The sequence below is a fragment of the Ictidomys tridecemlineatus genome, chromosome 1 (genome assembly GCF_052094955.1).
Source record: "Ictidomys tridecemlineatus isolate mIctTri1 chromosome 1, mIctTri1.hap1, whole genome shotgun sequence".
NCBI classification, from domain to species: Eukaryota; Metazoa; Chordata; class Mammalia; order Rodentia; family Sciuridae; genus Ictidomys; species Ictidomys tridecemlineatus.
The window spans coordinates 148,604,371-148,622,487 of record NC_135477.1 but is presented as its reverse complement, the minus strand read 5'-3'; the positions used below and the strand labels follow the sequence as shown (position 1 = coordinate 148,622,487).

Here is an 18,117-nt window from a genome sequence, read left to right as displayed (position 1 = left end):
GAGTTATGGAATCAAAGAGAATTGGGTCCTGGATTTGCAACATGCTGTATAGCTTTGAGCAAACCAGATAAGTTCTCTAAGTTCTCTACATTTGCTTGCAAAATAAGGATCATAATCATAGCACTAATTAAGAATTAACAAGGGTAACAAAGTTAATAGTGTCAGGTGTTTAGTACTATTTCTTTAGTATGTTTAGCCAAGTGTTTGAGTACTATTTCTTTGAGAAAAACCTAAGCCCTTTGCCTATATGTTATCCATGGCTGGGATCAAAGGTACTTTCTTAGGCAGAACATCTTGTCACATTCCTCTTGCACTAGATCTGCCCTCAAGAATAGATGTGGTGGATTTATATTGTGTCAACTTAGTTGAAAATACATTTCTCAGAATTCCTTTCATTATATAATGGTCAGTTGGACCACAAGAGGCATTTTTCAGGAGATGTGGAGATGGAAGTGAAGCAGTAGGCGTATTCTTGATGTCCAGAGGGTAGGGCAGGGAATGAGGAACTCCTGCAGCTCATAGTATTTTGTGCCACATTGTAGCTGATCTGCAGGCTCACTTCCAGCTCCTGCTGTATGTCTGCCTTTAGCTTCTGTGATCCTTGGACCAGACATGTGCTTAGTGCTGCGATGAAGGATGCTTCCCCTGCAGGGTGACTTCATCATCAATGTAGGAGGCTTAGAGGGAATGAATGCTAGTCGTTTTCAGTTTTCCCTTGCTTCCCGCATTTCAAATCCATTTTCTCTTCCTTGTGGCTTTGTCTGCAGACTTCAGGCTCTCGTGCCAGAAACAGGTAGAATAGCTTAAAGAGAGGTTATTTAATCAACTTCACTAATAATATAAAGTCAGATAGCTATATTGTGTCTCTTAATATATCTAATTTGCCTTAGTGGTTTTGCTTCTCTGATTGAGTCTTGTCAGACACAATAGGTAATGAATTTGATCAAAGTCCCAAATGGCTCAAGCTTGACATCTCTTACTAGGATAACTCTGTAAAAGTCCATTTTCTTGGGAAGAGGAAACAAAGCTCTATGCCTGGTGCTTCAAGACCTCCTTGTAGAACATTATATATATTTCTCTTAGTTGTTAACTTCTTTGAGTCAGACTAATTGTAGGATGGTGTTTTCACTCCATCAATGATTATAAGCTATAATGATAGCCTTTCCTAAATGTGGTGACAAAACATCACATAACTTTTCAAATGTGACTTTCATAATTTCTAATACCGGCATTGACTGATTCACAAAATCAGTGTGTGCCATCTTGCCAATTTTCACATTTTGAACATAACATGCAAAAATAGTACCTTATAAAAGATAACATGCAATATAAAATATAATACAAAAAAAGTCAGTGGAAATACAATCTGAGAGAGAGAGCAGATTGTAGTAATTAGAAATAGAATAGGACCAGGTTGCCTGGAGTGTTGATTGTTGGCTCCAAGCTTGCTAAAGATGTGATACTGGATGATCACTTGGCCTCTTTCTTCCTTAATTTCCTCCTCTACAGCACTGGAACATAATCAGTTTGCAGTAATGGGGCAATAAGTGTGAAGTATAATACATAGCACAGTGTAAGCAGAAATCTTATTTTGGTTGGACTGGATTCTCCCTGATAGAGAAGCTGTTGATTGGGGAACCCTCTAAGACAACATATTGTTTTAAGATTTTGGAATAAAATGAAAAGTTAGACATGCTCTCTCTTGTACCAGTGAGTTCATGACCTTATAAGGGAGATTGAACCATAAACAAATGCAATATTTAACCTTGGCATTCACAAATCCCCATAATCTGGATTCAGTCTATGACACTAAAGGTAGCAACACTTGGTTATGACATAAAATAAGGCAGTACATAGCTAATGAATAAGAAAATACTATTTTTAATTTATTATTTTATCACAAGTTTTCCCCCATATCACCATTTTTTTTTTGTACTGTGGGTTGAACCAGGATGCTTTGCCATTGAGCTACATCCCCAGTTCTTCTTTTTTCTTTAAGTTTTTGTTTTTTTTTTTGAGACAGGATCTTGCTAAGTTGCTTAGGGCTTTGCTAAGTTCCTGAGGTTGGCTTTGAACTCACAATCCTCCTGCCTCAGTCTCCTGAGTTCTGGAATTAAGGTATGAGCCACCAAACCAGGCCCAAATCTTTGAAGTCATGATTTTTATCAGGAAATTTTATTTTGTGATATGGAAATTTACATTCTGTGTGAACTGGACTCTTTACCCATGTCTCTTTGGCATTATTGCCAGAGGTATCTTGGAAAAGTCCTGCAACACATTCAATGATAAGTGCCCAAATTTCAAGTTTCCCAGATTCCCTTTCTCCTGCTCAACTGCTATTAACTTGATTTTATGCAGTACTTTCCACGTCTTGTTTTCCCTACACAGTGCCTACTTTCCCCCCTCCCTTTCTATTTGTCTGGCATGAGGTGGAGGAAGCACAGGGCATAGAGGAGCTGAAGATGTCTGCCAGGTATAGAGATGTCATTTCACGTTTCCTTTACTCTCCAGAATACCTGACATTCCCCTGCAAAGGTGGGGCTGGGCCTGTCATACATACTGCTGGATGGTGGCAAAGTGATTAAATGAGACATAGTTAGATTTCTAACCCAAGCCACTTTGTTGCTAGTCCATCAGCATTTCCATGTATCCACAGCTTCATGCCCATCCACAAAAGGCTTCAAAGGATTTTAAGGAAGACATTATAAGGGTGTAGAGAAAAAGATCACTAGTCTATTAGTTTAGTAAAAGATGGTCAAGTTCGAACTATGTTTTTGGATATTTTAAACAGGGAAATTTGGAAAGAAGTCTCCTTTGGGGCCATGAATACCCAGAGAAACCAAGTCTGAGGAGCTAGAAAGGAACTTCTTTGCTTGTCCTCTTTTACAACAATGCTGTCTTTGGATCTGAATTAATGACCAAATTTGAAAAAGGGCTCCTTGTGCCAAGATAGTAAATCTAAAAAAAAATTCACTTTGTGATGTTGCAAAACAAATGTTAATATAGAAATAATAACAACTAAACAAAATTATGTAAGAAACTAACTAAAAACAAAACCTAAAAAACTAAACATTAGATATTTCTATGTGGCTTGCATTATGTCAAGAGCTGTATATTATCTTATTTAATCCTCACACAGCCCCATGAGACAGCCACTTTTCTTTATAATTGTGACTGAAAGGCTCTGTACTTGTCTAAATTCACAGGTAGTAAGTAATGGAGCTGAAAATTCCATTGAGATCTGCTTAATTCACCATTGTTAATTCTTTTTTCTTTACTCTTAGGGGACAAGTCATCTGCTGGGTCTTCTTTACAAGGGCTTAGCAAACTGTGAAAAATCCTGTGAGAGCTGTATGATTAAAAAACTGTGATTTCACTATTGATTTCTAATTTTATTGCCTTGTAGTTAGAGAATTCAGTGTTTAATATTGATTGCTTGGTTGAAGCTTCTTTTATGGTCCAGAACATTGTCAATTTTTGTGAATTATCTAGGTATGATTGAGAAGAATGTATTTATTTGTACCATGTGTCTGCTGGGTCAATATTGTTTATTTTGTCGTTCAAATTTTTTATTGCCTTACTTTTTTCATCCACTTGATCTATCAATTTCTGACAGAGCTGTGTTAACATATTCCTTGATAATTGTTTGATCAATTTGCCCTCTCAATTCTACTTATTTTTCTTATACATTTGAGACCGTTGTGGTTGCATTTATACTGGACCAGAAGTTTATATCTTTTCTGGTGAACGTTTATGTTAAGATTCTATTTTATCCTTAAAGATGACTTTTATTTCATTATGATTCGTCATTAATATTATTATGTAACTTTCCATTAGTATTTCCTTTTAAAAAAATTTTGCTTTACTAAACTTAAAAACAACACAAAAATCCCAGATTTGTGTCTCTCTGTGGTTGTGGGGGTACGCAATATTGTAGGTTTAGTTTTTGGAGTTAATTTTAACTTTGTTTGGAACAGCAAAAGGCCAAGGATCATCAAAACTTTTCAAAGGGAAAAAATTGGTGGAGGGTGTTTATCTAGCAGAAATCAAGATTTTTTTAAAGCTATAAGAAATAAATTTGTGAGTATATAGATAAAAAATAGATCAATAGATTTCATATACATCAAGCCTGAATTTCAAACAAAGTATCAGTGAGGGAAAGGACAAGTATAATAATGGGTACTGGGACCACTGCATATGAAGAGTATATGGTCAGCCCTCTGTAACCATGGGGGACTGGTCCCGGGATACTTTTCTCCTGGCCTAAGTATATCAAAACCTGCAAAGGCTCATGTCTCCTAACTTAACTGGTCTTTGGTGGGAAGTCAAATTATATTAGTCAAATTATATTTATTTATATTTTTAAAAAGTTCTTTAGTTGTTGATGGACGTTTATTTAATTTATTTTTATGAGGTGCTGAGAATTGAACCCAGTGCCTTGTACATGCTAGGCAAGCGCTCTACCACTGAGCTACAACCTCAGCCACAGTCAAATTATATTTATATTCTGTGCATGTATAAATATAAAACAACAAATCACATCATTATATATAACTATAATGCACCAATAAAAATATAGAAACAAAAATAAATAATAAAAATGGTATTTCAATATAACTGATGCATATCTTCCTATATATATTGTATTTAGATTATTTATAATACCAAATACAATGTAAATGCTATGCAAATAGTTATTTATTGTATTATTTAGGGAATAATGATAAGAAGAAAATCTAAACATGTTTAGACATAGTTATCTCCCCTGAATATTTTGTTCCACAATTGGTCGGATTTATGAATGCAGATATAAGGGGCCAACTATTATACTTAAATACCTTCTCAAAATCTTACTAAAAAATTGAAGCAGAAGTTCAAACCATGAACTTTTAGGAGATAAGAAAACATATTATGATCTTGAGTTAAAAAAATCTTAAAATGTGAGCAAAAATCTAAAATTATAAAGGAAAGACTTTCATTTGACTACAATAAAATTAAAAGTTTGTTCATCAAAACCCAGTAAGTGAAAAACACTTAGAAAAGGAGAGAAGATACTTGCAATACATGAATCTGACAAATAATTGTTACCTACACTATGTAAATAACTCCTTAAAAACTCAATAGCAAAATAGACAAAGAGTAAACTGGTACTTCACAGAAGACAGATCTCAAAAGGTCAATCAGCATATAAAGTGATTAACCCCATTAGTAATCAAACAATTGCACATTATAAAGCAAAATAAATGTTATGCCCATCAATTATTGAAAATTGAAAAAATCATTTTGTAACCAACTTTTAGTACCTTGTGACATAGAGATTCCACTCCTAGATGGATAATCTAAGGAAATTCTAGTTTTTGTGCAACAGGAGAGTTGTTTAAGACTTTTCATAGCAGAAATGTCTGTATTAACAAAGATCAGAAATAACCCAAATACTACAGAATGGAAAAATACATTTTGGTATAATTTTACCATCTATAATAATACATAGTTCTCTTTATCTTACTTATATAATTAGTATCTATAATTCTCTATATATTTCTCTTTTGTAATATATATATATATATGTATATACATATATATATATTATTATACTGCATACAGCAAAGATTCTGTAGCCCTGTGATGACTGTGTATCCTATGAGGGCTGTGTTACTTTGTAATCTTGGGTTTCTGTGTACATTTTAAAACCCTAACTGCCAACCTTTAGAACCTATATCTGGTCCCACACTCCCTTTACCACCATGGCAACAGCTTCCTCTTACTGCTCTGCCTATTAGTTTCTGGCACTTGGGGGTTTCCTTTTCTTCTTTCACATTTAGCTTTGAATTTTACATTTTGTGAAGAATGTTATCAAGTATTGCTATGAGTTTTCAGTAGAGGGAAGCTTATCTGCCTCAACAGTGGCACAAGAAGCCCCTTTCTGCCATCTGTATCCATTCTGCCTGTTCCACGATTCAGTGCTTTGCCAAAACCATATTGCTTTGCCCAGGTTCAGCTGTTGTCTCTGCCAGCAGGCATGAATGGGTTCTTCATGAAATCCTTTTAGAATTCTCTTTTATAACTTTGTTCCTCTTGCTCAGAAAGGATATAGAAAAATTCTACTATTTAGGAACATAATTATTTCTCCTTTTAGACCTAGATCTGTTATTTCCACACCAATTTGTATGACTTACTGTGATAAAGGCATTTTAAAAAATCTTTTCTTAGGGCAGCTATCCTGGTACATCTGAAGAATCATTTGCAGCTATTCTAAAAGACTGAATGTAGACTTATGAAAGAAACCAAGAATGATAACAGAGGTATTCTGAAGCCATATGTGCAAAGCTAGAATTGAAGAATGCGGTCGTAAACCTGAACATGTGGGCTTTTCTTTCTTTCTTTCTTTCCTTCCTTCCTTCCTTCCTTCCTTCCTTCCTTCCTTCCTTCCTTCCTTTCTTCCTTCCTTCCTTCCTCCCTTCCTTCCTTCCTTTGTTTCTTTCCACCAGGGATTGAACCCAGAGGCACTTAACCACTGAGCCACATCCTCAGCCTTTTTTCTATTTTTTATTTTGAAACAGGGTCTTGCTAAGTTGCTAAAGTCTTCACTAAGTTGCTGAGGTTGGCTTTGCACTTGCGATCCTCCTGCCTCAGCCTTCCCAAATGCTGGAACTACAGGTGTGCACACCCATGCCTGGTTACTTTTAATTTTCTCTCCACTTTTCCCCCTGCTCCTTTTCCTCTTCTCCATTCTCCTTCTCATCTCCCAGTGCATTAAAATTTCTTAGAAAAAGGTATACCACACAATTTAGTCAGTCTGGGGAACATTTTTGAGACATCTTAGAAAAAAACTCCATTTGGTTTGCCAAATTTTCAGAATCCTTCATTCACCTAGCCTGGTCTCTTACTTTTTTCTGTAATACATCTTTGTTGTTGTTATTGTTGTTAATGGAACCTAAAAGAATCTGCCTTATCTATCACCCATTTCTTGAAATCCATACTGGAATGATCCAAACCAAAGGTTTGAGATCTTTGGTATACAAGTTTCATTTGCCTTATACTATCTCTGATTTTAGTCTTTGGCCAAGGAAAACTAAAAAGGAAAATGTTCCAGATTGACTGTTTGTAGTTATACACTGCCTTATATTTGATACCTGCAGGCTATTTCTTTATTTAAAACTCCAGATGAGGTATTCTCATGTTATCATCACAAATATAAGAAACAAAATTAACCAAAAGTCCAAGAAATAAAAGTAAAAATATAGCAAGGCATATGATAGTTAAATTTCTCAAAACCAATAACAAAAAGGAAAACATAAAAGCAGTCCAAGGAAATTAAGAGGTAGGATCAAGTATAGTGACATAGAGATCAGATACCAGAAGAGTTCTCATTGGAAGCAGTGCAAGTGACAAGACTGAAGCAGCATCTTTAAATGACTGAAGGGAAAGTAGTATAAACCTAGAATTCTGGTAAAAATAGTTTTTCCAAAATGAAGGCAAAATACAGATATTTTTAGTCAGATTAGATGCAAAAGGACTTATCATGAGCAGACCTACGTGACAAAGAAATGCTAAAGAAAGTTTTTCAGATAAAAGGACAATAATACCTGGTGGAAATCTGAACCCATAACCAAGAATGAAGAACTTCAATCCTCCTGCCACAGCCTCCTGAGTCGCTGGAATTACAGACGTGTGCCACCACACCCAGCCACGGTAATTGTCACTTTAAACAAAATAATGATCTAATAGAAAGTTTAATATATTGAGAAAGTATTGTATATGTGTGTAAATGTAACAATAATAGCATAATAACTGAAAGGTGAGAAATGGAAGTATGTGATTATTAGTTTCTCATATTCTGTGTGAAGTGGTATAATATCAACTGAAGGTAAACTGCAATAACATAAAGACATATACAATAAACACCAATGCAATCACTGAAATATTACAAGAGTAATACCTAATAAGAATGAAGAAAATCTAATGAAATCACAAAATCCAAGAAAAGACAAAAGACAAAGAGAACAAAGAACAAATGGGCCCAACACAGTGCTACTCACCTATAATCCCAGCTACCTGGGAGGCTGAGGCAGAAGGAAGACAGTTCAAGAGCAACTCCAGCAACTTAATGAGATCCTGTCTCAAAATAAAAAAAAAAGAAGAAGAAGAAGAAGAAGCCTGGGGGTGTAGCTCAGCTCAGTGGTAGAAACATTTCTGGATTCAATTCCCAGTACTATAAAGGAAAGAAAAAAATTACAAGATGAAAAACTTAAATTATATTGATTATTTCATAATGTAACTATCCTAATTAAAAAGCAAAGATTATGAGATTGGATAAAAAGAGACCCAACAATGTGTTGCTTACAAGAAGTATAAAGACACAGGAAGGTTAAAATTTAAAGAATGAGAAAATATTTATTGAATGGTACTCAGCAATTAAAATGATAAACTATGGGTTTACATTATGATGACTCTTGAAATAATTATGTTAAATGAAAAATGGCAGAAAAAAATAGAGTACACCCTGTATGTTTTCATTTATCTTATTCTAGGAAATTGAATCTAATGTATAGTGATATTAAGTCAATGGTTCCCTAAGTTCCTGTGTGGGGGTGGGAAGGGGCAGAGAGAAAGATTACAAAGATATAGGAAGCAACTTTTGGGATGGTTGGATATACTCACATTATTTTTTCCTATTTCTATATTATTATTTTTCTAAGACACTTGAAGAAGCTATGTTTGCCATATCTCGAAATATAATCATGGTTGTGCACAGGCCAAGATTTATGTGTATTTATAACATAAGTGAAAAGTGAAAAGATATATACAATCCCATCTGTTATAACCCAAATTATTATCTTCAAATAAGCAAAAGAAAAAATACAATACAAAATTTCTTTCTGGGCATATTTGGCAATATCCATGGCAGTTTTCCTTTTCTAGAAGCAGGGGAGAGCAATTCCCTCCTGTATTTACCTGCATTTATCAAACTTCTTTTATGTGGCAGGCATTAACTTGGTAGAAACATATATGTGTTAGCTCGTAGAACCCACAAAACTTTTAAGGTTATTAGAGTAACTGAAGTCTAGGTCAGTTAGTAACTTTATGACAGTAACCCAGCTAGGATTTGAGACCAGGTCACTATTTTTTACTATAAAATTCTTTTCTTTGCATCATTTATTTTTTGATATTTTTAATTTTTTAGATATATATGGCACTAGAGTATGCACATTGTCTTGATTATTGTAATGGTTTCATGAGTGTATACATATGTCAAAACTTGCAAAATTTTATTCTTTAAAGAGATACAGTGTATTATGAGTCAATTGTGACTCAATAAAAGTATAAAAAACTCAGAACATTTTAATCCTCATATTCATGAGGAACTTGATGTTTAGAGGTAATTTTGCTCAGTGCTACACAGGAAAAAATCCATATGCTTTACATATATTATTTTTTACTCATTCCTGAATTAACAATTTAAGGTATGTGTTATTTGTCTCAATTTACAGAAGAGAAGAATGAGCTTGATAGGATTTAAGTAACTAATTCATGATCACATAATTTGCTGTTAAACTAAGCTGTGACCCATATCTCTCTGATTCCAAAGCTTGCTTGTTACTATTCAGCATCCTGACATTTGTGGACTATAGCTAAGATCACTGAGTTAAGGAAGAAAGGAAGAGAAGGAGAACAGAAGACAGGATGAAAAGAAGAAAATCAACACTGAGCCTTGAGAATTGCCTCCAAAGAGACACATGTGGAATTACCCAGAGGAGCATGTCTGGATCCTCCACACACCAGCACCCAGTGAATGATGTTGATGTGTATATGACAGTTTTCTTGGTATTCCTCATGTTGGAAGTAATTTTCCCAGCCTAATTAGAACCCTAGCCTTTCCTTATCATTCTACAAAGCGGGCCAGGGAGAGTGAAGGCTTCTTAATTCAACCTTATAAAAAGCAAATAATTTCTAAACTTCACTAATTAAAAATAACTGTGAACATTTATTTAATGCCAGATACTCTCTGAGAACTTTATATATATTGTCTTATTTAACACCCAAAATTCTTAAAAGGAACTTGTTGAATATTTTCTTCCATTAAAACATGAGGAAACTGAAGCTTCATGAGATTAAGTTTCTTTCCCAAGGTCTTCCAATAAGTCAGCAGAGAAATTAGAAATAACAATTTACATATTTCCAGAATGCGTTTATCCTCTGTGCTAAACTACCTTGTAGTATTTCTCTAAAAGAGTTTGTGGTGTTAAATAATTGAAAACATACCAGCAATAATTCATGACAATTCTTGGTGCTTGATCCCTACTAGTGAAGGTAACTTCGTGAACTACAACCCTTAACAATCCATAGATGAGACTTCACAAACCAGAGGAAATACTGCAGGCCTCTTTAGGAGGAGGAGATGTGTGACACTAACTTGATTTAACAACAGCCACCTTGGTGAGGGAAGGTGAAATATCAGGGATACCTTGGGGATTACTGATTTTTATCAGGGTCAGGATGGATTAGGGGGACAGAGCAGATCGACATCATTTCTATAAATGCTTAGAAAAAGATGTCAAAACTTCCCCCTCTTCTCTGAACACTCTTCTGAAGTGAACTGGTCCAGTTCCTCAGATTAGAGAATAATCAGGAGAACTTCTTTCTCCTCTCTCAGAATGACAGAACCCATAGTTTCCTTTTTCTATTGATTCTAGAATTGTATTCAATTTACAGAATATTTTAAAAAACCCAAACCCGCTACAATAAATAATCAATTCTGTCTGTTATAATTTGGATCTGAAATGTTTCCCAAAAGCTCACATGTTAAAGGTTTGGTCTCCAACTTGTGGTACTGTCAGGAGCTGGTGGATCTTTTAGGAGGTAAGGCCTAGAGGGAGGAAGTTAGGCCTTTGGGGGAAGTTAGGCCATTGTCCCTGAATGGCATATTGGGACCCTGCCTTCTTCCTTTCTCTTCGGTCATAAAGTAAGCAGATTCCTCCCCATTACATGATGCACATCATAACATTCTGTCTTTCCACAGACCCAAAAGCAAGGGAACCAGCCAAACATGTACTGAAGCTTCTGCAGCCATGAGCCCAAATAAGCCTTTCTTCCTTTTAATTAGTTTATCTCAAGTATTTGTCATAGCAGTAGAAATCTGACTAACACTGTAAGTGATCATATATGTTTTTCACTTATTTATTTTTATTATTATTATTTTTTACCATATATTGGAAAAAAGACAAAAATGCCACATATTCTTCAGAACACATCCAGATATGTGATGGGAAGGAGTCTTTTTTTCAAACTTGTATTTTGTTTAGATTTTGTCAGTAGGACTCATTTTCAAAGTAGATTGTACACATTTAAAACAGATAAATGAAGTGGCCTCTTGCTAATACAGATTGATCTTACATTTGTATTTATACCATTCATTTATGATGATGTAGTTGATCAATGTGACTTCTGTGATGAACATAAATATTTGAAATTGGGCTTCAGTGATGCCTCCAGAGACACAAATCACTTCAGCATCTCATGAAATGAGAAGCAAACCTTGGTAGGATGTTGGCAGCACCAATGCAAAATGCCATGTGAGACAGCGTAGAATTGACAGATAGGGCTGAATGGTACTAGGAGAAGAATGGTTCCTGTGGCTGGAGAATGGAGAAAAATCTCCAGGGGTTGGGACTGGAATCAATCTTGGAGGTAAATAAGGGTTTGTTAGTGAAAGAGAGAGAGATAGGAGGTGGAAGTCCACCTGAACCATCTGTCCTTCTGTGCCCATTTAGAATTTGTCTCTGATGTGGATGGGGCTTTGGCACTTTGTGCTGGCTGAGCAAAAATCTGTGTATATACAAATGTCTCCTTTGCTGACCCAGAGCTTCTTCAGGTTAGGTCTGTATCTCACTTATCGGGGTTCAATGTCGTCTTCTCTCTTCTCATAGCAGTCAGTGCATGTTTATTTGATGCATAAGGTTCTAGATGAGGAAGAGAGGCACAAGGTGTGGAGCAAGAGTTCACCTCTCCCCAGTTTCAAAAGAATCGCTAATTTGGGTCTTGCTCCATAATTCCTAAGCTAAGAAACAATTCCTCAGTGCTGCACTGTGAAGGTTCCAGGGGCTCAACAGGATGCTTGATTTTGTTTTGGGCCAGCTTGAAAAATAAACAACACAAAGGCACAAACCTCCTGCTTAGACTGTCTGCACAGGTACTTAGAAGTGCATATTTTTATCAATTGATGTGCTGATGCTCTTTCTCTTTTAGCAGTTTTTTTTTTCGTAACCATCCCAGAACTTTCATTAGGCACTTTGCTTTTAACTTTCAAGTTACTACCATATCTCATGTTATTCCAAATGAACTCACCTAGTATCACAGTGCCAGATACTAGGCTAGGTACTACAGTATCTCAGCATCCATGAGCTGGGGGTTGAAGGCTCATAAGCAGTGAGGAAGGTATAAAGTCAGACATAGTTGGTTTAACTACAATAGGGGAGCTGCAAGAAGACAGCGTGGTTAATTGTCAAGTGAATTATGCTGACAAGCGATGCTCTGGGGTTTCAAAGGAGGAAGGTAAGAGTTGTCAGGGAAGGATTTACAGAGAATGTGAAGACGAATTTGGAGGATGGGAAGGCTTTATACCACCCTAAAGTAAGTCAGAGAGTGCACTAGGCAAACTAAGCAAAGGCTTAGAGAAGGGATGCACATTCCATGTTCATCATGCCACCTGGTTTGACAGGAGGGACATTTTTTCTTATAGAGATGTGTGTGTGTGTGTGTGTGTGTGTGTGTGTGTGTACACTAGCAGCAATAAAGTAGTGACAATGAACATTTATTGAACACATAATCCTTGTCAACACTGAGCTAAGCACACAATAGTTATGATCTCAATGAATTCTCACAAAACCTATGACATAATCAGGGCTCTGCTAGCCTCTATAGTGGTTTGGGGGAGTGAGAAAATGATGACTCCTGGGACAAACACATCTCAGGGGTACATGAATTGGAGTGACTGAGAAAATTTGAGCCATGCACCACTTCCCAACTGCACGCGGTGGTGGAAACACCATGACATGACATTTATCAAATGGAGACTATGGACCAGGCTCTGAGTTTGTGATTCACATATGCATGGACATTTTTTACTTCTCTTAAATGCCCCATGGCATATATATTGTCCATTTCCCTATTCCTTGCAATTCCATTTTGGAGAGATGAGAGTAAAGCAAGTTGGAGCTAAGCTTTGACTGCTAGGCATGGAAAGTAGACTTTATTTGATAGGCTTATAAGGCTTTTACTCCTATAAATCAGTGAATTCCTGGCAAAGCCTTCCTAATTTGCCCTGGTCTCCCACTCCTAGCTCAGGGTAGATTCCATATCAGGTACTTACCTCACACCCAGAGCATGTTTATGTCCTTCATCTTGCTCTTTCCATTTGGAGGTCACACTCCAGCCTCTTGCTTCTTATAATCACTGGCTTCTCTGGACATGCCCCTTAAGGAATGGAACAACGAGGTCTCTGGTCACTGTGCACTTGAGTTCCTCAAAGGCAGGACAGTTTCTCTTGTCTGAGCCCACATATCACTAAGCATATATCTTTGGATTTGGTAGCAGTTGTGTGAAACTTTCCCAAGGACCACACCCACTCCTTTTACTCAAAGCAGTCTACCTTGCTGTCCTACCTGGCTTCTGGCACTTTGTGTCTCTACCCTAATAAGTTCTATCCATAGCAGAGCCTAGCCTTCAACCCTCCTTACCTGCACCCCTGTGATGCCCATTTCTGCTGTTTCTTGTCTGCCATTGATCTGCTGTTCCTGGCTTGCCAGCTTTTATATTCTGTGCATGATGGTTCTTTTGTTCCCTAGTTTGAACTGGGTATCAACTGAGTTGGGTATCAACTGTTTGAGTTTGAGTTGAGTATCAATTGAACTCTACTCATTCAGGCATGAGGGATGAGATTTTGGCTCCTCTCTTCCATGCTTACTTATACAAGAAGAGCCTTAGCATTTCTTGCTCCTAAACAGGATTATTGCTCTAGGTGGTCTGTACCTGCATGGCCATGCTTGGAATTGCAGTACCGAAATATCTTTATTGGCTCATAAATGGCCATTGCTCCAAGCTCTTCAAGGCTCCTCTACCACTAGCCTGCTCTGATCTGACTGCTGAGATCTCCTGAACTTGCTCCAAATCCAGCAACTCAAGTATTAATGCTTAGCATATCAGGAGACCACAGGTCCTGCCTTAGCCATAAGACTCTATCAGTTCTGATTGGGCTAAACAAATTGTTCAATATTTTGAATTTCACTCTTGTCTCTAGGTCAACAAAAGCTCAGACTTCCTTTTAATTAACCACCTTCATTGAAATAGAATGAACATTTTCATTAGAGGAAAAGACTTCCAAATGATGGGAACCATCCATCATTTATTAAGCTCTAATTCTGTATCAGGTACTTTGCTGAGCACTACACCCAAAACACTTTAACTTATGCACAAGTTTTTGTGAGGTTTATAATAATATTTCACCTATTTTGTACTTGAGGAAATAAAAAAGCTCATAGATCTGCTCCATACTAGGAAGTAGCAAAATTGACATTTGCACCCAGGCCTTTCAGGCTAGCAAGCCCATATGCTGGGCCTTGAAGATCATCCCCATTTCAGTCATTTTCTGTCCCTTCCAACTCAGGTGACCTCAAGGAATGCCTTTTCCAGTCACATTATTTTCCTAGTAGACATCTTTGAGTTCTGCTAAGTACACTCTGGATTGATGGAACTCTTTAGATACATCTCATGACGGTTTTGAGCTTTGGCTGAGTAGCAACTTATCTGAGTAACATAATTACATCCATTTGGAGCACCTATTTGTAGCAGATTATTTAACATAACATCCAATAAATCATGCCTTCTTACGTCTGTACCCCTTGGCAAACTTGGCTGCTTAACCCATCCAGAGCTGGGTTTTATTTCCCTACCCTTGAATCTGGACTTAACCTGTGACTTGATTTTATCAAGAGAACATAGTGGAGTGATGTTCTGAAACCTTCCAGCCCAGGCCTTAAAAGATCTTATAACTTCTGCTTTTGCTCTCAAAAGCCAGTCACTACATAAAGAAATCTAGGCGATTCTGCTTCAGAGAGGTTATCTGGCAAGGGAGGCCACCTAGAGAATTAGGCACCCAGCCTCTGTCAACACCAAGCTCCCAGACAAGTAACAAGGTGCCCTTAGTCCTCTCTTGCTTACTTAATCATCTAAGCTGACCCCAAGTGTGGTAAACACATGCCATCTACACTGAACCTGTCCAACTCACAGAACCAGGAGCAAAGTAAGAGTTTGGGGTGCTGTGTGATATAGTATATACAAAGAGAGAGGTAAACTTTATTAAAATTTAAGATCTAAAATAATATTTATAATGGTCAATAACCTTTTAGATTATAGATTGACTTAACAACAATCTGATTCTTTGTTCTTGACTGAGGGTTAAACAATTTGTTGCACAGAGAAATGTTATGAATTCAAAGGAAATCAAAGGAAACCCTTCATCTAAGGAAATTATTATTGAAATAAACCTTTGGTATCCAACATCTTCCCAAAGTCAGCAAGTAAGCAGAATAAAGAATGTCCTTGAGAAAAATCTACAAATGATTTTTTAATCTAGATATTTCTTTGAAAATTGCATGAGTTTTTTTACTCTCTTAATTATGTCTAGGGAACAAAGTCAGAGGAACACAGAGATGGGTGGTGAGCATGTTGCAAGATGAAAACGTAAATGTAAATCCCACAAAGTAGGCACTATTTCCTATTAACTTCCTTTCAAAAAGTATTTGGAAACATTATAGATAATCATATATGTCCACATATGTGTGTGTATATGTGTATATATATATATATATATATATATATATATATATATATATGGAGTCATGAAGAGCAAAGTGAGTCCCTTCCTCCTGGGAACAGCTCAAATGCTGAAGATAATTTCATATCATATACATATCATATACATGTATCCCTATATTTAAATTTAGCAAGAACTTATAAAGTGGTAAGCATGGTCCAAAGCATGTCTGTCTTCTACACAGCATTAAAATAATAGTGAACCTCAATGTTCTTCAGAACTCCTAAAGAGTTCTAATATTTTATGACTCTGATTTCTGACATGCCAGTTTTTTATGGTCTCCATATATATGAGTAAATGAAGAAATGAATGAATGCCTGAATGAATTAGCTGAAGGAAAGAGGCCTAAAGGAAGGAGAATGAGAAGAATCAAGGTTGGAGGGATGGGGAGGGTGAATCTAAAAACAAAGTAGTTCATCTCAGGGCATGAACATTGACTGAAACTTCCTTAGTTAGAAAAGTAGTTCTCTACCAGGAAGAGCTTCCATATCTTAGAGATTTCTCAGGCTTGGAGGCAAACTGAGCTCAGATGAATACATAGGTGAGTGAAAATGGAGCATGACTGTTAGTTGTCCTAGTAGTGTATGGCATACAGACAATCCTGCTATGGGAAATGCAGTCCTGGCCTCTGTCCTAGACAGATAACCCTTGTGGTTGTATGTCCAGTCATAGTCAGTGGACAGGAACAGGAACAAAGAGATGAGAAGTGAGCATCTGCAAAAGACCCAGGAACATTCTTGGCAAAAAGTGTTGAAGTATCTGGGATATTTAGTCTTTAAATAAGAATTACAGGGAATTAAGAATCATCTTCAGTATTTGAGCTATTCACAGGAGGAAGGGACTCACTTTGCTCTTCATGACTCCAGAAGAAGGCCACCAAGCAGAAGTTCTATGTCTATAGAATATACAAGTGATTCTGAATAAAAGCTCTTTGTGGAGTAGTGGCTCAAGATCCCAGGAAGACTCAGTTCTGGAGAGTTGTATTTCTTTCAGTTACTGTAGGACTTAAAGAAGTGTGAGTGGGGTTGGAAGATATCTTGTTCAGAGAAGAAATTTTGGAGCAGGATGGCCTGGGTTAGACTCCCAGCTTTAGAATTTACTATTTTGGGCAAATTACTTAGACTCTCGATGACTCAGTTTTCTTCTCCATAAGATGGGAATAGTTATAGTAGCCACCACTTGGGGATTGTTTGAGGATTAAATGAGCTATCTCTTAGGGAAGTGTTGGTATATGGAGAGTGCTCTAAAAGCGTTAGTTGTGATTCTATTACTCCTACAAGAAGGACAGGAATCGACAGCTTAGCAGTCAGGTTGCCCTCTCTCCTTCATGAGGACATGGTGCTTCACAGATCACACAACTCTTTCACGTGGAGCAACTGATGTACTATTGGTAGGGTGGATATTGCAATCTCCAGATGAGAAGACAATGACTTAGCAAGTGAAGTGGGAAAGAGTCCTGGCCTAAGCTTGAGTCTTGACCAAGTCTAGCAGTCATTTGCCTGCACTAAATTGCCCCTTTGGCAATTTAGCCGGGCAACAATAACCTAAGGATGATTCTGAATAAATGAGTATATTTAGCTTTCAAAAGCATAGCTATCTTGGCAGGTGTGTGCATACCCGTAACCCCAGTGGCTCAGGAGGTTGAGACAGGAGGATCATAAATTCAAAGCCAGCCTCAGCAACTTAGTGAGGCACTAAGCAACCCAGTGAGACCCTGTCTCTGAATAAAATACAAAAAAGAATTGGGGGTGTGATTCAGTGGTGAAGCACCCCTGAGTTAAAAAAAAAAAGCATAGCCATCTTGATCTCCATGCTAAATCTGAGGAACAATATATCTGTGAATTATATTTCCATATTTTCTCTTTAAAAGTAAATAGTTTAGGATGGGAATGTAGCTTAGTGGTAGAACACATGCTTAGCATATGCAAAGCTCTGGGTTCAACCCCCATTATCAATAAACAAAAAGAAAAGAAAATAATTAAACTGATAAAAGAGGTTACTTCTGGTTCACAAATTTTCTTTTTGCTATAAAATTTTCATGCTATGTCCTTCAGCTGTGATGATTGAAAGTCAAATTATGAGCCTCAGGGCAAATGCAATATGAGTTTTCAAAGAGCCCTCCTGAAATTATAACCAGTTTCCCCATATTAACCTCCATGGATTTATCTCAGTGCAAGAGTTGATCATACAAAACAGGTGATGAAGTGATAAATATGTTTCCAGGTTTTTCACTTGCAGATTTAATG

General features: G+C 36.8%; 1 protein-coding gene across 10 annotated transcripts in view; it reads right to left on the bottom strand.

Annotated features, from left to right (window-relative positions):
- The window catches only part of Trpc7 (transient receptor potential cation channel subfamily C member 7), a 316,931-nt gene that overhangs the window by 164,167 nt on the left and 134,647 nt on the right, over positions 1-18,117 (bottom strand). For all 10 annotated transcript variants that reach the window (XM_005333202.4, XM_078048930.1, XM_078048914.1 and 7 more), the window contains 2 exons: positions 13,370-13,473; positions 8,040-8,212 (listed from right to left, as the gene is read on the bottom strand). The gene's annotated coding sequence lies outside the window, so the exon portion shown is untranslated. The remainder of the gene's footprint in view (positions 1-8,039; positions 8,213-13,369; positions 13,474-18,117) is intronic.